This window comes from Jaculus jaculus, chromosome 13, assembly GCF_020740685.1.
Source record: "Jaculus jaculus isolate mJacJac1 chromosome 13, mJacJac1.mat.Y.cur, whole genome shotgun sequence".
Classification (NCBI taxonomy): Eukaryota; Metazoa; Chordata; class Mammalia; order Rodentia; family Dipodidae; genus Jaculus; species Jaculus jaculus.
The window spans coordinates 46,146,589-46,171,316 of record NC_059114.1 but is presented as its reverse complement, the minus strand read 5'-3'; the positions used below and the strand labels follow the sequence as shown (position 1 = coordinate 46,171,316).

At 40.5% G+C, this 24,728-nt stretch overlaps 1 pseudogene; it reads left to right on the top strand.

The window, feature by feature from the left end:
- The first annotated feature begins 825 nt into the window (after window positions 1–825).
- On the top strand, window positions 826–23,973 carry LOC105943658 (annotated as a pseudogene).
- The last annotated feature ends 755 nt before the right edge of the window (window positions 23,974–24,728 follow it).

Here is a 24,728-nt window from a genome sequence, read left to right as displayed (position 1 = left end):
GTGAGTATAATAGGACTCTGTCTGTCACACTCAAGAGTCTTGTTTCCTCTAAGCATGTTGGAAACAAAGTAATATAACCTCATGATGCAAGTTATGAACAATCTACCTGAGGCCTATGTAATCTTATACATGTTTGGAAATCTAGACCTTTTCTATGCTTAAAAAAAAAAAAAATCAAGACCCCTGGAGGAACACAGTTCTAAGCAGAAAATTGTATTCTACTCAAAAGTTTATTAGAAATCATTAAATCATTTCCTTTTTCTTTTTCCTTTTTATTTCTTTATTCTTTTTTTTTTTTTTTTGAGCTGAGATCTCACTGTAGCCCAGGTTGATCTGGAACAATTCTGTAGTCCCAGGCTGGCCTCCAGTTTATAGCAATCCTCCTACCTCTGCCTCCAAGTGCTGGGATTAAAGGCATGCATGACTATGTCCAGCTTATTAGAAATAATTTCTTAAAGAAAGTAGTTACAAACTTGTGAACAGAGTTAAGGGAAACAAGAGGTATGTAGATTAGCCCCTGGGGATCAGCAAGAGCGATGAAACCTTCCCTGGCTGTAGGGGTAAGGTGAAGAGAATGTCCTCTGAGTGAGTGCTGGAGCCATAGAGGCCAGTGCTGGACAGCTACTAAAGAGCAGAACACCGGCGTTGGAAGCAAGAGTGGGGGCGGAGGTACCCCCCACGCTCGCCTTCTTCCTACTACGCTCATGCCAAGCTTCTGCTGAGCCCACCGGCAGCCAGAGGATGACGGAGCTGGTTCTGTAGAAGTCAGCACTCGCGCCTGCACGTAGAGCAGGGCCACAGAGAGTACTCGGGGTGGGGCATGGAATGGGGCGGGTAGAGAATAACAAGCATGGGGATAAGATAGCTTTACGCGGAACAATTCAAGAAGACACCGATAAAGACGGAGTATCAGCTATGGCCTATCTAGGGAGCGCTCAGTGCTTGATAGAGATGAGCGACAGAGGAAAGCTAATTCGCAATCAGACTACAGTAACTCGGCCTCTTCATCTTACAGAACAAGAGGTTTTTGGGAAGGAGGACATTGATTGTTTGGGGCTTTCTTTTATTAAAGAAAAGCTTTTAAGCCAGCCACAGTGGCGCTTGCCTCTGACTCCACGCTGGAGGCTGAGGTAGGAGGGGCTCCAGTTTGCGGCTGACCTGTGTTATTCAGCGAGAATAAAAGAACGAGTAAGTGAACGCGTGCGGGGGGAGGGGGCTTATATTTTCCCTTTATTACCAGAAGGCAAATAAGCCTCCTTGGAGAATGATCCGTTTGACTTTTTGAGAAAAAGAAGCCTGTGCTCTCCTCTTCTCAGTTATTCTACGCCCACCTTCCTTAAGCTGTACCACTGGAAATAGGCCTAAACCCCCAGGACACACTGACTTATTGAAACTCAAATTTAGACAAAAGCTTGAGACAGACATTTAAGGTCACTAAGTTTCCGTCACCATATGGACACAGTCAAACAGAAAAGGCAATACAGTGCTGTGGTTAAGAAGGAAAGCAGAGCCGGGCGTGGTGGCGCACGCCTTTAGTCCCAGCACTCGGGAGGCAGAGGTAGGAGGATCGCCGTGAGTTCGAGGCCACCCTGAGACTACATAGTGAATTCCAGGTCAGCCTGAGCCAGAGTGAGACCCTACCTCAAAAAAAACAAAAAAAAAAAAAAAAAGAAGGAAAGCAATAAGGTCAGCTTGTTGGGGTTTAAATATGCTTTCTCTCTACTTATTAACTGTATAACCTAGGGTAAGTCACTCCTGTTATCTTCCATGTTACTGGTAAAGAGCAATAAATAATAGTACTCCACAGGGCCATCTCCCAAGGATTACATAAGCAACTTCATTCTAAGGACACTGTCTAGCATATAGAAAATGCTAAAGAAAAGCCTTATTATTAATAAAGCTAATTTTCTGATTCTGAAGTATTATATAACCAACTCCTTCTCTAAACCTGGTTTTGGCATCTTCCCCATAAAATTAGATTCTCTCAATTTCTCTCTCTTTCTCTCTCTCTCTCTTTCACACACATGCACACACACACACACACACACACACACACACACACACTATAGATAGTTGTCATTAACAGCTGCTGAACTCATTCATTGATTCATGTCTCTATTGAGCACTCACTTTTTCCAAATATTAGTCTGGGTGGTAGACATGATAAAGTGAGGAGTTAGGGGAGACAAAGCTCTTATCCTTAAAGAATCTGTGACCAAATAAAACACACATTGATCAAATTGCTACTACAAATAAAAACAATATGAGGGCTGGAGAGATGGCTTAGCAGTTAAGGCACTTGCTTTTGAAGCCTAAGGACCCAGGTTCGATTCCCCAGATCCCACATAAGCCAGATGTACATGGTGGCATATGCATCTGGAGTTTGTTTGCAGTGGCTAGAGGCCCTGGTGTGCCCATTCTCTCTCTCTCTCTCTCTCATAAATAAAAATAAAATATATTTTAAGAAATATTTAAAAAACAATATGAAATTGAGGCATGATGGCACATGCTTGTAATTCCAGCACTCAGAAGATGGATTGTGAGTTCAAGGCCAGACTAGATGACATAGTGAGACTCTTGTCTCAAAACAAAGCAATATGGGGGTGGAGGTATGAGCACAGAACAGTGATGTATACGTATAGACATGTCACAGTGAAACCCATTATGTTATAGGCTAAAAACAATTTAAAAATCATGATAAGACATGCCCATTGTTGTCTTATGATACTGAAGTTCAGATTTTTTTCACCTTCTAGAGAAAAGCAGGCCAGCAGAATTCTGTAAGATGCAAGCAAGGCTGCAGGCTGTGCTGTCCAATAAGGTAGCTGATAACCACATGCTGCTGTTTCCATTTTAATTTTAAAGTAGAGTGTTTGAGTGTATTTTATAAGTAAAAACTTTGTATGGACACATCATATGTTGGTACCATCATTTCCCTCCTCCATGTCCCCATTCCACTGAAGGCCCTCCTCAGTGGGATTGCTGATATTCACCATAGAGTTGTGGATTATAACTTGTGAGAACAGCAGTCTCATGGGGGTGCAATGCCTCTGGATATTCCCTCCTACCCTGTGGCTTTTATAATCTTTCCACCCCCTCTTCCACAAAACTCCCTGATCCCTGATGGTGGGTGTGGGTTTTGTTGTTGTTGTTTGTTTATTTTTCAAGGTCAGGTCTCCCTCTAGCCAGGCTGACCTTAATTCACTATGTAGTCTCAGGGTGCCCTCAAACTCAAAACAATCCTCCTACCTGTGCCTCTCAAATGCTGGTATTAAAGGTGTGCACCACCGCACCTGGCTTAAATGGATGTGTTTAAAGTCCACTTTAGTGTTGAGCTCTCAGCAGCTTCTGGATTTCTGCTTTGGTATGTTTTGAGTGTTCTCAGTGTCTGTCTCCGTCCCCCCAGCACTGGTTGTCAGGCTCACCATGGAAGCAGCACTCGTGCTCACCTCACAAATTCCTCTGTGGTTTCCACCTAGCCCTGGCTGATATGCTGGGAGTGGTTCATCTCTTGCCAGGGAGTCAGCTATGTTTCCTTGTCTTCTTGATAGATTTTGGTTGTCCTGGGTTCTTATTGTCTTTTGGCCTGAGCCTTAGGCCCCAAACACACCTGCACCTCTCCCACTAAGAGCACACAGGCTAGTTTTAAGTAATTTTAAAAATTCTGTTCCCTATTTCCATGTGGTATATTTCAAGTGCTCTGCCATCTTCTATGACTAGTGCTCCTGTGAAGAGTGAAAATAAAAGACTTTGATCATTATAGAAAGCTTTACTGGGTAGTCCTGCAGAGAAACTTCAGTTGTCAAAGAAATTTCTACAGTCTAGAAAGGGAAAACTGTGGTGGGAAGGAGGAAAAGTACTCTAAAAATAGAAAGGAGAGTGAAGATAAATGTTTGTTTGCTTGTTTGTTTGTTTATTCTGAGGCCGGTCTCCTTATATAGCCCAGGCTGGCATTGAGCTTGCAATCCTCTTGCCTTCTTAGTACTAGGATTACAGAGGAAAACCACCATCACAGAAAAGAGATTTTCAGCTAGGAATCATGATTTTTTAGTGGACATAAGAATACCAGGATGGGGCTGGAGAGATGGCTTAGCGATTAAGCGCTTACCTGTGAAGCCTAAGGACCCCAGTTCGAGGCTTGGTTCCCCAGGACCCACGTTAGCCAGATGCACAAGGGGGTGCACGTGTCTGGAGTTTGTTTGCAGTGGCTGGAAGCCCTGGAGCACCCATTCTCTCTCTCTCTCTCTGCCTCTTTCTCTGTCTGTCACTCTCAAACAAACAAACAAAAAGAATACCAGGATAATAGGATGTTTTTAATATCATATGGAGTGTTTCTCCTACCAACTACTTCCTCACCAAAAATGCATTTCCCCAGTGGAATTTTATGTTCTCTTGCAGGCATTTTTGTTATGTGCCATTTGTGATGTAATTCCAAAGGAAAACAGAATTGACTTTAAATTATAATGCTCATATTCCAACTTTTGGAAATGGAAATCTATACAGGCTGATTTTTGGGGGTGATCAGCTATCTTTCTTTCCGATTCTGACACCTCCATTTCTCTCATGAACATGCTATATTTCCAGGTTTCTTTGCTGCCATGCTTGCAACTACACAAGCTGTGAGTGTAACTTCATATTGGTGTCTATTCCTAGGTGTTGGGAGCAAGAGCTCTCCATTTCCCCTGTGTGCACTCATTCATTCAATGCTCCTTTAAAAAAAAAAAAAAAAAAAAAGGTATTTGACAGTATATCAGGAAAATGCCATCACTAGTATAGGAAGAAAATGGGACTTCTAAATTTTTCACCCAGGATAAATCTGCCATGTGTGTGCAAAATAAGAGGAGTCTTGGGCTGGAGAGATGGCTTAGCGGTTAAGCGCTTGCCTGTGAAGCCTAAGGACCCAGGTTCGAGGCTTGGTTCCCCAGGTCCCACGTTAGCCAGATGCACAAGGGGGCGCACGCGTCTGGAGTTCGTTTGCAGAGGCTGGAGGCCCTGGCGCGCCCATTCTCTCTCTCTCCCTCTATCTGTCTTTCTCTCTGTGTCTGTCGCTCTCAAATAAATAAATAAATAAAATTTAAAAAAAAAAAAGAGGAGTCTTGGTGACAGGTAGCAGTTTTCCACCTGGAAAAAAGAATCAGGTTATGAAAGAGGAAATGAAATTTTATTTTCTTGGTCTATGAAAAATCACAGCTGGAGGGACAGAATACTGGGGTGGAAGGGCCCTGGGGTGACTGGCTTAAGGGAGAGGGAAAGGGAAATATACACAAACTAAGGTTGCCACGAATCAGTACCATAGAAACCTTCCTCTTGGGTCACTAATTAAAAGATAAAACTCTTGGGCTAGAGAGATGGCTCAGCAGTTAAGGTGCTTACATGCAGATTTTAATGACCCTGATCTGTCTTTTCTCTCTCTTTCTCTCCCTCTGCCCTCTCTCTCCTTGCAAATAAATATAAAGAAATATATTTTTTGGTCCTTTTGAGGTAGGGTCTCACTCTAGCCCAGGATAACATGGAATTATAGTTTCAGGGTGGCCTCAACCTCACAGTGACCCTCCCACCTTTGCCTCCCGAATGCTAAAATTAAAGGTGAGTGCCACCACACCTGGCAAGAAATAAGTTTTAAAAAATATTTACATAAAAAGATATAACTCTCTTAATGAGAAGGTGGGAATAGTTTGAGCAGAAGCCCCTGCAGGGGCAAAGAAAGCTTTCCCCTAAAACCATAGGCTATTTCTGGTAAATCCCAGTACAAGAACTGGATTACCCACAACAGTGAACTGTTGGTCAGGTAATGAGACCCTTAAAACAATGCACATCACGGCCAAAGCACTGGGATCCCCACCAGATCTAAATGGTAAGACCTTATTGCCACAGGCTGCTATTTCAGGACATTGAGATACCATGCTGGAATTGAGATGGAGCCTGCTAGCTAGCCCTCATAGTGTTGGAAAGTGCTATGTGAGCTGTGGGGGGATAATGGTCACTACAGCATGAACAAGCAGGGGATCCTGCAAGTTACAAAATCAACCAGCCAAGCAAAATATACTCACCAGTGCAATAGTGACACATAGGGTATGGAGGTAACCAGCTACTCTCTGATTGGATATGAGGCTGTTCAATGGGAGGCAACTGTACTGAGAACCAGGTCAGAAGCATTTGGCTTAGAAGACCATAGACCCCAGAGGGAAGCTTCCACTGTTCTCTGGCTAAAAGAAGAGGTTATGCCCATCAAAAGTCTTCTAAATGTCTAAGTGTATCTCCTTTGATCTATGCTGCTCTCACTTTTGGTTAGTAAAATCTGCTTTTTACAGATGGCAATGAGTACTAAGTAGACCCATAAATACAATAAGAAAAGGATGCCAACTGCCTAGCACAAAACAAGTCATCTCTATCACATCTGCCAGGGCCCAGACAACATTGTAGAGGAAGTGGTAGATTAAATATGAATATGTTTATATATTATATATATATATATATATATATATATATATATATATATATATATGTATATAAAATGCTAGCCTGAGAACTTCCTCCAGGGAGATGGCAGTAGACACTGAGGAGAATCAAAACTCCTCAAAGCACATCAACACTAAAGGAGATTTGTAAAATATGGACCACGGCTCAGGGACCATTGCAAAAAAGGGAGCAGAAAGACCGTAAGGGTACCACAAGGGTGGGAAGTTATATTCTGAGGCATTGTTCCCCCTCCTTCACCCAGAGATTGCCTAGTATATTAATGACCCCACAGTGAATACTCCACTGAGATAGGCCCCTAGAGGAACGGAGACTAGGACTGGGAACATGAGTATATAACCCAATAGGAATATGACCAATTTGCAATATGTTCATATATTAAACTCCTCGATTTAAAAATGAGAAAAAACCACAGGTGCCTTGTTGTTCAAAATTCTTACTAGACAGTTTTCATTAGCAAGGGGAGATATGGATACAGCTTCTTAGTTATATATGGGATGGGTAGATGTGTTTTAAAATGTGGTCCTCAAAGCTGAAACTAACCTAGTATTAAAACTGCCTCAAATCACCCAGCTTTTTGAACTGAAGAAGTGGCTTAGCAGTTAAAGGCACTTGCCTGCAAAGCCTCGTGGCCCAGGTTTGATTCCCCAGTATCCACATAAAGCCAGATCCACAAAGTGGTGTATGCATCTGGAGGTTTTTGCAGTGGAAGAGGCCTGGGAATGCCCAATTCTCACCCCCTCTCCTTCTGATTGCACATGAGACCTGCTCAGTGGGAGAGAACTCATATCTGGTATCAGAATTCCATGGTTAGGACTCTCAGACTTCAGAGAGAAGTACCCACTGCTCTCTGTAGAAAAGTGAGCTTGCATACCAAAACATCTCTCAAACTTGCATACCCTCTGTAACAGTCAGCCTCACATTGTTGGGATGAACCTCCAGACCAGACACAGTTTATGGGAGGAAAAAAAATATTTGAAGCTTACAGATCCAAGGGAAGTTCCATAATGACAGGAGTTAGCCCCCTTTCACAGGACCAAAGAGAGAAAGAGAAAAGCCACAAGCCAGAAGCAAGCAAGTGTGCTTCCAGAACTCAAGGAAGAATACAGCACTTTACATATCTTTAAGCTGGAATTCTAAATCCATCCCCATACCTCAGGGCTTGACCCTAGGATCTGCCCAGTGATACCTCCTCCAGCCAGGCAGCTGAAAATACAAGAAGTTTAATAAAACTCCTGAATCTATTGGGGGACATTTATTCAAACTACCACACTTCCTTTAACCCAAGCAGCTCTCACCCTAGGTTGGAGAATCTGCTTTATTTTGTAGATGACAGAGAAAATGGAGGAGAACCAAGATCCATCAATAAGACAAGAGGATAGACGTCAGCCCACCATAAAATATGACACCTCTACCACATCTGCCAGGGCCCAGGAGAAGTTGCAGGGGAAGTGGTGACATGAATACTGCTCTTAGTGCTAGCCTGACAACCAGTTCCAGGATGATGGTGACAGATACAGTGATCAATTAAAACCTATCAAAGCAGAAATCCAGAGGGCTACAAAGAACTCAACACTAAATCAGACTGCCAACAAACCTACCATGGCTCAGGAAATATTATGGAAGAGGAGGCAAAAAGACTGTAAGAACCACAGAGTTGGTAGGAATACCCTGAGTTACAATTTTCACTGCTCCCACCCAGCTGGGACTGACTGAGGCCTTCATGACCCCACAGTGAATACCACAACCTCACTGAGGAGAGCCCCCATAATAATGTGGACTGAGGTAAGGGCATTAAAGAGTATCATCTGTTATAATATATATGAAATTAAATTTAAAATGACCACCAAAACTGCTTTTACTAATCAATAAAAGAAATCAATGTGTACAGGGCTTATTGTCAGTTTCAAAAATTTTAAACAATCAATAAGTGCTTTCTACTGTAAGCATCTATTTTTTTTTCTCTCTACAAAAATCCCTAGCTCTCAAATAAATTAAATAAAATTTAAATTAAAAAAAAATTTAAGGGGCTGGAGAGATGGCTTAGCAGTTAAGGCATTTGCTTGTGAAGCCAAAGGACCTAGGTTTGATTCCCTAGGACCAACATAAGACACTTGCAAGGTAGTGCAAGTGTCTGAAGTTCATTTACAGTGGCTAAAGGTCCTGATGCATCAGTTCTCCCCCTCCTCTCTCCCTCTTTATATCTCTATCTCAAATAAATAAAATAAAATTTAAAATTCCTAGGGTGAGGAAATATTAAGAAATAGATATCTGGTGTGTCTGCCTGGCACCCAGCTACAGGAGCAGAGACCAAACAAGGGGATTTTCCAACCTCATCAGCCTCTTTGCAAAGTCAAAAATCCTGAAGGGGAGACAGCAGAGATCAGCTGGGGAGCTGATGAAGGGGATACAAGTGGGACTAGCTGAGCAGTTTCACTACAACTCCAGGCTTCCTGCACTCTCCCATCTCCCAACTGACATCACCTAGACCCTCCAGAGAACACAATCAGCACCTGGAGGCAGGGCATCCAGCTCGCTGATCAGAACACCAGCTCCACAGCACAATACAGAGGGAACAAGGTGGGCACTCAGCATTGATAAGATTTGAAGCCACCCCAAGAGGCCAATAGACCAAAAAACAGGTACATATCCCTGCACTGGAAGTGGTAATCTCTCTTTCCATGTCAGGGCAGGTTATGGGCTACATATTCATAGTTTACCATTCTCAATTAAGCTGTATTTGGGGGTTGATTATTGTTGCTTTTGATGCTTTAAGATTCATAAGGCCTTTGTCATTTCTTCTGTCTGATTCAGACCCAGGCTGACCTGGAACCCATTTCAGAACAGAAATCTCAACCTCCTAGCTGACAGGATTAAGGGTGTAGAGCAACATATACCTTTAGGGATTTTGGCTTTCTAAGGTTATCTGTTTGTTTCAGTCCTCACACTTGCATGCTATGTGCTGGTTTTTCTTAAATGTGTATATTGTTCAGTTGAATTTTAGAACTTGCCAGTAAATTGCTCTACCCAGCCCTGTAGAATACTTAAATAGCAGGCAAACTCAACACCTGGGATTACTTCTGCAGTTGGAGTACAAGAGCTGCACTTGGCACCTTAAACTCCTACTCTGAAGGTAAATAAGGTTGGATTTCCAAGTCTAAAAGTACCACAGATAGTTAGAAAACCCAAGTATCAAATCAACTCAGGATACAAAAATCCTTAAATTATAATACAAGAACCACAAAGAATTGAGAAAATACAATCTCACCAAAAATTATATATCCATCAGAAATGGCCCCCAATGAGACTATTTTAGATGAAATGCCTGACAAACATTTAAAAAAAGTAATTTTATCTATACTCAAAGAAATCAAAGGAACCAAAGAAGAAAAAAAGAAGAAAAATAAAACCTGAAGGAATTCCAAGACAACACAGGAAACCAGCTTAATGAAATAAGGAGGTCATTATAAGACATGAGTAAGGAAATAAAAATACTGAAGAAAAACAAGGCAGAAATACTAGCACTGAAAAACAAAGTCAGTCAAATAAAAAAAAAAAAAAACTCTGTGGAAAGTCTCTTCAGTAGAATGAATGAAGGAGAGAACAGAATATCTAAACTAGAAGACCAGGTGGCAGATCTAATACAGTCCAACAAAGAGAAAGGTAAGCTAATAGGAAGGTATGAATGGCAATTTCAAGATATCTGGGACACTATAAAAATCAAACATAAGAATTCAGGGTATAGTAGAAGGAGAATTTCAATCCAGAGGCATAGTAGGTGTTTTCAGCAAAATCACAGAAGAAAAATTTACAAATTGGGAAAGAAATGCCAAGGTAGATACAGGAAGCTTTTAGAACACCAAACAGACAAAACCTGGAAAAAATCTTTTCTCACCATGTTATAATTAAACTACTAAACACGCAAACCAAAGAAAATATATTGAAAGCAGTTAGAGAGAAAAGGCAAGCCACCTATAAAGGTAAGCCCATCAGATCACAGCATATTTCCCAACACAAGTTTTAAAAGCCAGAGGGCTTGGACTGATGTATTCCAAGTTCTAAAGATAACTGTCAACCAAGATTACTTTATTCTGCAAAGCTATCTATCCAAATTGAAGGAGAAATAAGGACATTCCACAACAAAAACAGGCTAAAGGAATTTATGACAACTAAGCCAGCTCTACAGAGACTACTTGAAAAAAATCCTTCAAACTGAAGAGAAAGCAAAGCACACACATGAGGAAATATGAAAAAATAAACCATATTCAGGAAGCACTACAAAACAAGAAGGATGGTGAGAATAAACACATAACTTTCAATAATAAATCAATATCAATGGCCTCAATGCCCCAACCAAAGACACAGACTTGCAGACTGGGTTAAAAGGCAGGATCCTGGGCTGGAAAGATGGGTTAGTGGCTAAGTGCTTGCCTGTGAAGCCTAAGGACCCCAGTTTGAGGCTCGATTTCCCAAGACCCACATTAGCCAGATGCACAAGGTGGGGGGAAGCGTCTGGAGTTCATTTGCAGTGGCTGGAAGCCCTGGTGTGCCCATTCTCTCTCTCTCTCTCTCTCTCAAATAAATAAATAAAAATGAGCAAAAAAAATTAAAGAAAAAAGACAGAATCCTGAGCCGGGCATGGTAGTGCACGCCTTTAATGCCAGCACTTGGGAGGCAGAGGTAAGTGGTTCACTGTGAGTTCCAGGCCACCCTGAGACTACATAGTGAGTTTTAGGTCAGCCTGGACTAGAGTGAGACCTTACCTAGGGGAAAAAAAAAAAGGCAGGATCCTACTGTTTAGTTGCCTCCAGGAAACTTATCTCTCAATAAAAAAAATAGAAAGTATCTTAGGGTGAAAGGATGGAAAACAGTATTTCAAGTAAATGGGCCTAGGAAACAAGGAGGAGTTGCAGTCCTAATATCTGACAGGATAAACTTCAAACCAACATTGGTGAGGAAAGATAAAGAAGGTCACATTATACTGATAAAACTTCAACACCCCACTCTCATCAATTGACAGGTCATCCCGCCAAAAACAAAACTACACTAAACTAAAAAACACAGAGACATCTGAATTAAATGATATCATGGAACAAATGTACCTAACAGATATCTACAGAACATTCCATCCAAATGCTACAGAATATACATTTTTCTAAGCAGCACATGGAACATTCTCTAAAATAGACCATATATTAGGATACAAAGCAAATCTCCACAAATATAAGAAAATTGCAATAATCCCTTATATTCTATCTGACCACAGTGGGATTAAACTGCAAATCAGCAACAAGAAAAGCTACAGAGCATACAGAAACACATGGAGACTAAACAGTACACTATTGAATGATGGATGGATCATTGAAGAAATCAAAAAGGAAACTAATAAATTCACAGACTCTAATGATGATGATAATACAACATACCAAAACCTTTGGGACACAATGAAGGCAGTCCTAAGAGGGAAATTTATAGCTGTAAGTGCCTATATTAAGAAATTAGAAGGGCCACAAGTAAACAACTTAATGCTTCCCCTTAAGGCCTTAGAAAAAGAAGAATAAGACAAACCAAAAATCAGTAGACAGAAAGAAAAAATAAAGATTAGGGTAGAGATTAATGAAATAGAAACCAAAACCAATCCAAAGAATCAATGAAACAAAGAGTTGGTTCTTTGAAAGGATAAACAAGATTGGTAAACCCTTAGCACATCTGTCCAGAGGGCTGGAGAGATGGCTTAGCAGTTAAGCGCTTGCCTATGAAGCTTAAGGACCCCAGTTCAAGGTTTAATTCCCCAGGACCTACGTAAGCCAGATGCACAAGGTGGAGCATGCATCTGGAGTTCATTTGCAGTGGCTGGAGGCCCTGGCACACCCATTCTCTCTCTCTTTCTCACTCTCTCTCTCTCTCCTTGCCTTTTTCTCTCTGTCTTTCTCAAATAAACAAATAAAAATAAACAAAAAAGTTTTAAATTTTTGACTAGAAGAGACACAAATTAATAAAACTAGAGATGAAAAAGTCACCAGTATAACAGATAGCAAGGAAATTCAGAAAATCATAAGGACATGATTTAAGAATATGTATGCTTCAAAGTTTCAAAATCTGAAAGAAATTGATAATTTCCTTGATTCATATGATCTACCAAAATTAAATTAAGATGAAATAAACCATTTAAATAGACCTATAACAGGTACAGAGATCCAAGCAGTTATAAAAAGTCTCCCAACTAAAAACGTCCAGGCCCAGATGGATTCACTGGTGAATTTTACCAGACCTTCATGGAAGAACTAACACCATTGCTTCTCAAAAATAGAAAAGGAAGGACTTCTACTGAACTCCTTCTACTTAGCCAGCATCACCCTTATACCAAAACCAGACAAAGAATGAAAAAAGAAAATTACAGACCAATATCCCTCATGAACATAGATGCAAAAATTCTCAACAAAATATTAGCAAACAGAATACAAAAATTTATCAGAATGATCATTCATCCCAACCAAGTAGGCTTTATCCGAGAGATGCAGAGATGGTTCAATATATGCAAATCAATAAATATAATGCATGATAAAATGGACTGAAGTACAAAAATCACATGATAATCTCAATAGATGCAGAAAAGGCATTCAACAAAATCCAAAATCCCTTTATGGTAAAAGTCCTACAGAAACTGGGAATAGAAGGAACTTATCTCAACATAATAAAAGCTATCTATGCCACACCTACCACCAACATAATACTAAATGGAGAAAAACTCGAAGCTTTTCCACTAAATTCAGGAACAAGATAAGGGTGTCCACTGTCCCCACTTTTATTTAATACAGTACAGGAAGTATTAGCTATAGCAATAAAGCAAGAGAAACAAATAAAAGGAATACAAATTGGAAATGAAGATAACAAATTATCATTATTTTCAGAGGACATGATTCTATACATAAAGGACCCTAAAGACTCTACCAGCAAACTTTTAGAGCTGATAAACACTTTTAGCAATGTAGCAGGGTACAAAATAAACACAAAGAAATCAGTAGCTTTCCTATATACTAACAACAAACGTGGTGGTTTGATTCAGGTGTCCCATATAAATTTAGGTGTTCTGAATGCTAGGTTCCCAGCTGATAGAGATTTGGTAATTAATGGCTCCTGGAGGCAGTGTATTGTTGGGGGTGGGCTTATGGATGTTATAGCCAGCTTCCCCTTGTCAGTGTTTGGCATATTCTCCTGTTCCTGTAGTCCACCTGATGTTGGCCAGGAGGTGATATCCACCCTCTGCTCATGCTGTCATTTTCCCCTACTATCATTGAGCATCACCCTCAAGCCTGTAAGCCAAAATAAACCTCTTTTTTCTCACAAGCTGCTCTTGGTGGAGTGATTTCTTACATATATATATAATTTATATACATTTATCATTTATATATATATCTTATTCATATATATTTATTATTTATATATATTTATTGACAACTTCTATACTTACAGACAACAAACCATGGTATTTCCCTCCCCTCCCCTCCCCTCCCCCACTTTCTCCTTCATAACTCTGCTATCTGTCATATCGCCTCCCTCTCTCCATTAGCCTCTCTTTTAGTTTGATGTCATCATCTTTTTCTCATATTATGAGGATCTTGTGTGGGTATTGCTAGGCACTGCAAGGTCTTGGATATTGAGGCCAAATTCTGTCTGGACAGTTGTATGTAAAGAATGGTACCCTTCCTTTAGCACTTACATTCTTTCCTCCACCTCTTACAAAATGGATCCTGAGCCTTGAAGGGTGTGAGAGGTTTTAGCGCTTGACATTCCTTCATTCCTTCTCAGCAGTTTTGGGTCATCCCAGTGGTCATTGCCATCTGAAAAGAGAAGCTTCTCAGCCGGGCGTGGTGGCGCATGCCTTTAATCCCAGCACTTGGGAGGCAGAGGTAGGAAGATCGCTGTGAGTTCGAGGCCACCCTGAGACACCATAGTGAATTCCAGGTCAGCCTGGGCTAGAGTGAGACCCTACCTCGAAAAACCAAAAAAAAAAAAAAAAAGAAAAGAAATGAAAAGATTCTCTAACCAGAAGTGAGAATAGCATTAATATATGAGTATGAACATTAAGTATAGTGCTTTCAGGGCAATTTGGTGAGAGTAATATATGCATTTATCCAGAGAAGAGCAGGCTTTATACCCCTAAGGCTCATGACCTCCCCTACCATAGGCTTTTGATTAGGTTTTCAGTACCAGACACAAATTCCCTCCCATAGAGTGGGCCTTCAGTCCAATGAGAGAGCAGTTGGTTTCCCCCAGAGCAGACATGCCACACTGTTGCACTTGTTCAGTTATTTGGCTTGCTGGCCAAGCTTGGGTTTTCCAATGTCCACTGTTTTCACCACTGATTATTTCTGTCTCCCATAAGACTGCATACAGTGTAGCTTTTCCCAGCTTTCAGTTGACTGGGCTACAGGGAGAAGGTTTTCTGCTCAGCACCAACTTGATTTCTCAGTGACTTTGCTGCTCAGGCTTGTGAAGTCTTCAGTAAGGGTCTTACTATCTCTTTCTCACAGGGAACCAAGGGCCTTGGCAATAGCCTGTAATTTTGGGGGGCAACAGGGAACTCCCTGGCCAACAACTCACTGGAAGGTATCCATCCCAGGCACTGAAAATTTTCTAGTAACTATCTATGGCTTCTGGATGTGCCATTATTTAAAAAAATAGATTTTCATATATCTTATTCAGAATACCTTGAATTTTCATTGACCCTCCCCACCCCCACACTTCTTTTATATCTCTTCCCCTGACCTCACTTAGGCCTATCCCTTCCCTGTAATCTGTTCTTCTACTTACATATATACAATACCATCCTCTTAAGTCCTTCCCTCTCCTCCCTCCCTTATAGCCTTTTTCTAGATTATGGGCCTTTGATACTGATTTTTGGTTCCAGATCACACACAGGTCTATACATTTGTAGCTAGGATCCACATATAAGAGAGAACATGCGAAGTTTGGCTTTCTGAGCCTGGGTTACCTCACTTAGTATAATCCCTTCCAGATCCATCCATTTCCATGTAAACTTCATAACATCATTTTTCTTTACTACTGAATAGAACTCCATTGTGTAGATATACCACATCTTTATAATCCATTCATCTGTGGATGGACATCTAGGCTGGTTCCATTTCCTAGCTATTGTGAATACAGCAACAATAAACATGGTTGTGCAAGTATCTCTAAGGTAGTGAAAAGAGTCATCAGGATATATGCATAAGAGTGCTATAGCTGGATCATATGGCAAATCTATTTTTAGCTGTCTCAAGAACCTCCACACTGATTTCCACAATGGTTGTACCAAATTAGATTCCCACCAACAGTGCAGAAGTGTTCACCTTTTACCACATCCTCGCCAACATTTATTGTCATTTGTTTTCTTGATGGTAGCCATTCTGATGGGAGAGAGATGGAATCTCAAGGTAGTTTTAATTTGAATTTCCCTGATGGCTAAGGATGTAGAACACTTTTTTAGATGTTTATATGCCATCTGTATTTATTCCAGTGAGAACTCTCTATTTAGTTCCTTAGCCCATTTGTTGATGGGATTGTTTGATTTCTTATTGTTCTGTTTCTTAAAAAAATTTTTGTTAAATTTTATTTATTTATTTGAGAACGACAGACAGAGAAAGAAAGAGGCAGATAGAAAGAGAGAATGGGCGTGCCAGGGCCTCCAGCCACTGCAAACGAACTCCAGATGCGTGTGCCCCCTTGTGCATCTGGCTAACGTGGGTCCTGGGGAATTGAGCCTTGAACTGGGGTCCTTAGGCTTCACAGGCAAGCACTTAACCGCTAAGCCAGCTCTCTAGCCCAATTGTTCTGTTTTTTGAGTTCTTTGTATATTCTTGATATTAATCGTCTGTCAGATGTGTAACTGGCAAACATTTTATCCCATTCTGTAGGTTGTCTCTTTGCTCTATTCACAGTGTCCTTTGCTGTACAAAAGCTTTGTAATTTCATGAGATTCCAGGAGTCAATTAGTGGTTTTATTTTCTGAGCAATTGGTGTTATATTCAGAAAATAATTGCCTATGCCAATATGTTGAAGGGTTTGTCCTACCTTTTCCTCTAGCAATTTCAGAGTTTCAGGTCTGATATTAAGGTCCCTGATCCACTTGTATTTGATTCTTGTGCATGGAGAAAGACAAGGATCTATTTTCATCTTTCTACATATAGATATCAAGTTTTCCTAGCACCAGTTGTTGAAGAAGCTGTCTTTTCCCCAGTGAATTTTTTTTTTTTTGCATTTTTGTCAAAAATCAGATGGCTATAGCTGCCTGAATTAAAATCTGGGTCCTCTATTCTGTTCCATTGATCTGTCTTTGTGCCAATACTATGCTGTTTTTGTTACTATGGCTTTGTAATGTAGCTTAAGAGCACATATGGTAATACCACCAGCCTTATTTTTGTTGCTCAAAATCGTTTTGGCTATTCAAAGTTTTTTGTGCTTCCAAATGAAATTTAGGATTTTTTTTTTCTATTCCTGTGAGGAATATCATTGGAGTGTCGTTTTTTTTTTTTTTGTTGTTGTTGTTTTTTTTTTTTTGAGAGAGACAGACACAGAGAGAAAGACAGATAGAGGGAGAGAGAGAATGAGCGCGCCAGGGCTTCCAGCCTCTGCAAACGATCTCCAGACGTGTGCGCCCCCTTGTGCATCTGGCTAATGTGGGACCTGGGGAACCGAGCCTCGAACCGGGGTCCTTAGGCTTCACAGGCAAGTGCTTAACCGCTAAGCCATCTCTCCAGCCCTATCATTGGAGTTTTAATGGGAATTGCATTAAATGTGTAGATTGCTTTTGGTAAGATTGCCATTTTCACAATATTGTTTCTTCCAATCCAAGAACATTGGATGTCTTTTCATTTCCTTATGTCTTCTGCAATTTCTCATTTGAGTGTTTTAAAGTTCTCATTGTAGAGCTTCTTCCTTAGTTAAGTTTATTTCAAAGTACTTTATTTATTTATTTTTTTGAGGCAATTGTGAATGGGAGAGATTCCCTGATTTCATCTTCAGCATGTTTCTTGTTAGTATATAGGAAAGCTACTGATTTCTGTGTATTTATTTCGTATACTGCTATGTTGCTAAAAAGTGTTTATCAGCTCTAACAGTTTGCTGGTAGAGTTTTTAGGGTCTTTTTGTATAGAATCATATCATCTGCTAATGGTGATAATTTGATCTCTCTTTCCAATTTGTATCCCTTTTATGAGTGTCTCTTGCTTTATTGCTATAGCTAAGACTTCCAGTACTATATTAAATAAAAGTGGGGCCAGTGGACACTCATGTGTTGTTCCTGAATTTAGTGGAAAAACTTCAAGTTTTTCACCATTTAGTCTTATCTTGGCTGTAGGTTTGTCATAAATAGCTTTTATTATGTTGAGATATGTTCCTTCTATTCCCAGTTTCTGTAATACTTTTACCATGAAAGGCTATTGGATTTTGTCAAATGCCTTTTCTGCATCTATTGAGATGATCATGTGATTTTTGTCCATCAGACCATTTAAATGATGTATTACATTTATTGATTTGTGTATGTTGAACCATCTTTGCATCCCTGGGATAAAGCCAACTTTGTCAGGTTGAATAATCTTTATGACATATTCTTGCTTGTTTGCCAATATTTTATTCAGAATTTTTGCATCTATGTTCATGAGGGAGACTGGTCTGTCATTTTCCTTTTTTGTTCTTTCTTTGCCTGGTTTTGGTATGAGGGTGATGCTGACTTCATAGAAGGAATTTGGTAGAATTCCTTCCTTTCCTATTTTTATGGAAAAGTTTGAGAATCAGTTGCTTTAGTTCTTCCATGAAGGTCTGGTAAAATTTGCCAGTGAATCCATCTGGGCCTGGGCTTTTTTCAGTTGGGAGACATTTTATAAGTGCTTGGATCTCTATACTTGTTGTAGGTCTACTTAAATGGTTTATTTCATCTTGATTTATTTTTGGTAGGTCATATGGATTAAGGAAATCATCTACTTCTTTCATATTTTCAAACTTAGAGGCATATATATTCTTAAAGTATGTCCTTATAATTGTCTGAATTTCTTTGGTATCTGTTGTAATGGTGCCTTTTTCATCTCTAATTTTATTAACTTGTGTCCCTTCTTTCTTTCTTTAAATTTGCTAAGAGTTTATCAATCTTGTTTATTCTTTCAAAGAACCAACTCTTTGTTTTGCTGAGTCTTTGTTTTTTTTTTTTTTTTTTTGCTTCTATTTGATTAATTTCTGCCCTAATCTTTATTATTTCTTCTTGTTTACTGCTTTTTGGTTTGCCTTGTTCTTCTTTTTCCAAGGCCTTACAGTGGAGCATTAAATTGTTTCTTTGCAAGCTCTCTAATTGCTTACTATAGGCACATAGAGCCATAAATTTCCCTCTTAGGACTGCCTTCATTGTGTCCCAATGTTTTTGGTATGTTGTGTTATCATCATTATTTGGTTCTATGAATTTATTGATTTCCTTTTTGATTTCTTCAATGACACACTGATCATTCAATAGTGAACTGTTTAGTCTCCATGAATTTCTGTATGCTCTGTAGCTTTTCTTGTTGCTAATTTGCAGTTTAATCTCATTGTGGTCAGATAGAGTATAAGGGATCATTTCAATTTTCCCATATTTGTGGAGATTTGCTTTGTGTCCTAATATATGGTCTATTTTAGAGAATGTTCCATGTGCTGCTGAGAAAAATGCAAATTCTGCAGCATTTGGATGGAATGTTCCGTAGATATCTGTTAGATCCATTTGTTCCATGACATCATCTAATTCAGATGTCTCTCTGTTTATTTTTTGCTGGGATGACCTGTCAGTTGATGAGAGTGGGGTATGTATCTCCTACAATTGCATTTGATGTTATCTGTGACCTTAAGTCTAATAGTGTTTCATGAAACTGGGAGCCCCCATGTTAGGTGCATATATATTTAGGATTGTAATATCCTCTTGCTAGAGTATTCTTTTAATCAGTATTAAATGACCTTCTTATCTTTCCTCAATAATGTTGGTTTGAAGTCTATCCTGTCAGATATTAGAATAGCAACCCCTTCTTGTTTCCTAGGCCCATTTGCTTGAAATACCATTTTCTATCCTTTCACTCTAAGGCAGTGTTTATCTTTTATTGAGAGATGAGTTTCTTGGAGGCAACAAATGCCAGGATCCTGCCTTTTAATCCAGTCTGCAAGCCTGTATCTTTTGGATGGTGCATTGAGGCCATGGATATGAGAGTTATTATTGAAAGGTATGCATTCATTCTCACCATTCTTCTTATTTTGTAGTGTTTCCTGTTTTCCCTTTACTCGTTTGTTTTAAGTGTTATTTGAGTGTGGTTGATTTTTTTCCTATTTCCTCATGTGTGTGTTTTGCTTTCTCTTCGGCATTAAGAATTCCTTCAATTATTTCTGTAGACCTGGTTTAGTTGTCATAAATTCCTTTAGCCTGTTTTCGTGGTGGAATGTCCTTATTTCTCCATCAGTTTGGACAGATAGCTTTGCAGGATAAAATAATCTTGCTTGACAGTTGTTATCTTTCAGAACTTGGAATACATTATTCCAAGTCCTTCTGGCTTTTAAAGTTTGTGTTAAGTAATCTGCAGTTATTCTCATGGGCTTGCCTTTGTAGGTTACTTGCTTCTTCTCTCTAACTGTTTTCAATATATTTTCTTTGGTTTGTGTGTTTAGTAGTTTAATTATAACATGGTGAGGAGAGGTTTTTTTTCCAGATTCTGTCTGTTTGAAGTTCTAAAAGCTTCTTGTATCTGCATTGGCATTTCTTTCCCAAGTTGGGGAATATTTTCTTCTATGATTTTGTTGAAAACACATACTAAGCCTTCTGTTATACCCTGAATTCTTTTTTTTTAATTTTTTTTTTATTTATTTATTTGAGAGCGACAGACACAGAGAGAATGACAGATAGAGGGAGAGAGAGAGAATGGGCGCGCCAGGGCTTCCAGCCTCTGCAAACGAACTCCAGACGCGTGCGCCCCCTTGTGCATCTGGCTAACATGGGACCTGGGGAACCGAGCCTCGAACCGGGGTCCTTAGGCTTCACAGGCAAGCACTTAACCGCTAAGCCATCTCTCCAGCCCATACCCTGAATTCTTATGTTTGGTCTTTTCATAGTGTCCTGGATATCTTGAAATTCCCATTCATTCCTTGCTATTAGCTTGTCTTTCTCTTTGTTGGACTGTATTAGATATGTCACCTGGTCTTCTAGTTTAGATATTCTGTTCTCTCCTCCATCCATTCTACTGGAGAGACTTTCCACAGAGGTTTTTTTTTTCTATTTTATGATTTTTTTTTTTTATTTCATTGACTGTATTCTTCAGAGCCAGGATTTCAGCCTGTTTTTTTTTTTTTTCTTCAGTATTTCTATTTCCTTACTCATGTCTTGTAATGATGTCTTTATTTCATTAAGCTGGTTTCCTGTATTCTCTTTCAGAAGTTTGTTTTCTTCTTTAATTCCTTTGTTTTCTTCTTTGATTCCCTTCATTTCTTCTCTGGTTTCTTTGAGCATAGATACCACCATTTTCTTGAAATCTCTGTCAGGCATTTCATTTAAAACAGTCTTATTGGTGATCATTTCTGATGGAGTTATAGTTTTTGGTGGGACTGTATTGTCTTGATTCTTTGAGTTTCTTGTATTATATTGTAGCAACTTTGCATCCTGAATTGATTTGATGCTTGGGTTTTCTACTTATCTGCAGTGTTCCCAGGCATGGCAATCCACCTCTACATGCCCTCAGGATATGAGTTCAAGGTGCCAGGTGTAGCTCTTGTCCACCAATCAAGCCACAGAAGAAATCCTAGGTGTTGAGTTTGCTTGCTAAGCAAGTATTCTAGTGGACTGGGTGGAATAATTTACTGGAAAATTCTAAACCTCATACACAATTATAAAAAAGCACAAAGTATGCAAAAGTGTGGATTTAAACAAACAGATAGTCATATAAAGCCAAAATCCCTAAGGGTGTGTGTTGCTCTACACCCTTCATCTTGTGAACTGGGAGGTTCTATTCTGAATGGGGTTCCAGGTCAACTTGGATCTGGATCAGACCCTGCCTGCAATAATGACAGAAGCAAAAGATAGAGGCCCTATATATATGAAAGCACCAAAGGCAACAAAATTCAACCTTCAAACACAGGTTATTTTAAAATGGTAAAGCCGACCAAGAATATATACCCCATAACCTGCCCTGACAAGGAAATAAAGATTAGCTTTTGTAGTGCAGGCCTGTGTACCTGTTTTTTGTTTGTTTTGTTTTGTCAGTCGCTACCTTTTGGGGTGGCTTCCAACCTCACTAATGCTGAGTGTCTGCCTTGATCCCTCCGTGTTGTTCTGTGCAGCTGTACCTCTGATCAGCTCTGCTGGCTGAGCTGCTACTGGGGTCTGAATGCTGGAGGTTCACAGTTCTGATGGTGGGAGATGGGAAAGTTCAGACTTCTGGAGTTGCTCACACTTTCAGTAGCTCTTCAGTTGATCTCAGCTGTGTTTCCTTCAGATTTTTTTAACTTTGCAAGAAGGCTGATGGAGCTGAAAAATCTGTTGCTAGGTCTCTGCTGCTGCTGCCACAGCCTGGCATGCCTGGTGGGACTTCACTGGGGTTGGGGGGCAGATTGCTGGCCACCATCACCTCAGTGGGACTTTGGCCATTTTCCTCCCTTCTGGTGGGTCTTGGTCTGTCCGGCTTCTCCACTGTGTCTACGAATAAGCTATATTCCTTCACTTTTCAGAGGAAGAGTGTATTTTACTGGGGTTTTGCTTAAATCCCTCCCTAGGCTGGTTTGACATGGCTCCTAAGCTGCTATCTTACCCGGAAGTCTGGTTGGATGATTTCTACCAGCAATGCAAACCTGACTGCAATACAAGTGAGAAATTGCAGAAGACATTAGGAAAAGGAAATACATCCCATGTTATTGGATTGGAAGAATCAATACTGTGAAAATGTCAATCTTACCAAAAGCAGTCTACACATTTAATGCAGTCCTCATTAAAATTCCAATGACATTCTTCACAGAAATAGAAAAAAATCCTAAATTTCATTTGGAAGCACAAAAAACCTCGAATAGCCAAAATGATTTTAAGCAACAAAAATAAGGCTGGTGGTTTTGCCATACCCAATTTTAACCTATGTTACAGAGCCATAATAACAAAAACAGCATGGTACTGGCAAAAAGACAGACATGTAGATCAATGGAACAGAATAGAGGTCCCAGATGTTAATCCAGGAAGCTACAGCCATCTAATTTTCAACAAAAATATGTATTGAAGAACAGACAGCCTCTTCAACAAGTGGTGCTGGGAAAACTGGATATCTATATGCAGAAGAATGAAAATAGATCCTTGTCTTTCTCCATGCACAAGAATCAAGTCCAAATGGACCAGGGACCTTAATATCAGACCTGAAGCTCTGAAATTGCTAGAGGAAAAGGTAGGGCAAACCCTTCAACATATTGGCATAGGCAATTACTTTCTGAATATAACTCCAGTTGCTCAGGAAATAAAACCACTAATCACCCACTGGGATATCATGAAATTACAAAGCTTTTGTGCCGCAAAGGACACCATGAATAAAGAGACAACCTACAGAATGGGAGAAAATCTTTGCCAGTTACACATCTGACAGAGGATTAATACCCAGAATATATAACGAACTCAAAAAACAAAACAGTAATAAATCAAACAACCCAATTTAGAAATGGGCTGAAGAACTAAACAGAGTTCTCAAAGGAAGAAGAAATACAGATAGCATATAAACACCTAAAAACATGTTCTACATCTTTAGCCATCAGGGACATGCAAATTAAAACTACTTTGAGATTCCATCTCACTCCTGTCAGAATGGCTACCATCAAGAAAACAAATGACGCTCTTGGCTGACCGTTCATTGTTCCTGAACGCCCAGGTTCTGTGTCCAACAAGCATCCTTTGTGGACAGCAACCTCCTCTACCAGGTTCGAATGAACTTCCGTCGGAGACCAAGACTGATGGAGCTGCTCAATGAGACGTCTCGGTCCTCCCAGGAGACCCATGACAGTCCCTGCTGCCTGCGGAAGCGGCGCCATGACAACCGGAAGTCCGCCGGCCTCCCGCCAGTCAGCCCCAGCTCCGGGGTCAGGATCGCGCCTGCCGCGCCGAGAAGCCGCCTGAGCGGCAGCGGGTACCTCAGCAGCAGCCCCCGGAGCTCTGCGACCCCACGTCCGTGCTGGAGAGACCTGTCACTTCTGAGGAACTCCTGACCCCGGGGCTCCGGATGCAAGGAAGACGTTCACGATGGTTGGCGACGCCGCGGGCTGGGGCTTTGTGGTGCGAGGAAGGAAGCCCCGCGGCATCCAGGCCGTGGACCCGGCGGCCCTGCGGCGGCAGCGGGGATGAAGGTCTGTCAAGTTGTCGTCTCTGTCAGCGGACGCAACGTGCTGCAACTTGACGGCCCGACCGTGAGCAATCTGATTCTGACGGGCCCACGGACGATTGTCATGGACGTCGTGGAGGAGTTAGAGTGCTGAGCAAGGGGACCTTACAGCTACCAGCGGCCTGTCGCAGAGCGACACAGCAATGCCAGGACAACAGTTTATCCAAGTGGATGATTTGGACATTCAAATCTTTTCTCGGTCCATACACAGCTTGAGTTTCATACACTGAATGTGGAGGAACCGGGTAACACATCTTTAAAAATAAAAATTGCGCCGGGCGTGGTGGCGCACGCCTTTAATCCCAGCACTCGGGAGGCAGAGGTAGGAGGATCGCCGTGAGTTCAAGGCCACCCTGAGACTACAGAGTTAATTCCAGGTCAGCCTGGACCAGAGTGAGACCCTACCTTGAAAAACCAAAAAAAAAAAAAAAAATTGCTTGGTATTGTAGCGAAAGGAAAAGAAAAGAAAACAAAACAAAACAAATGACAATAAATGTTAGCGAGAATGCGGAAAAAGAAGAACCCTTCTACACTGTTGGTGGGAGTACAATCTGGTACAGCCATTGTGGAAATCAGTGTGGAGGCTCTTGTGACAGCTAAAAATAGATTTACCATATGGCCCAGCTATAGCACTCCTAGGCATATATACTAACGACTCTTCTCACTACCTTAGAGATACTTGCACAACCATGTTTTAGCTAGGAAATTGAACCAGTCTAGATGTCCATCCACAGATGAATGGATAATAAAGACGTGGTACATCTAAGCAATGGAGTTCTAGTCAATGGTAAAGGAAAATGAAATTATGAAGTTTGCAGGGAAATGGATGGATCTGGAAAGGATTATATT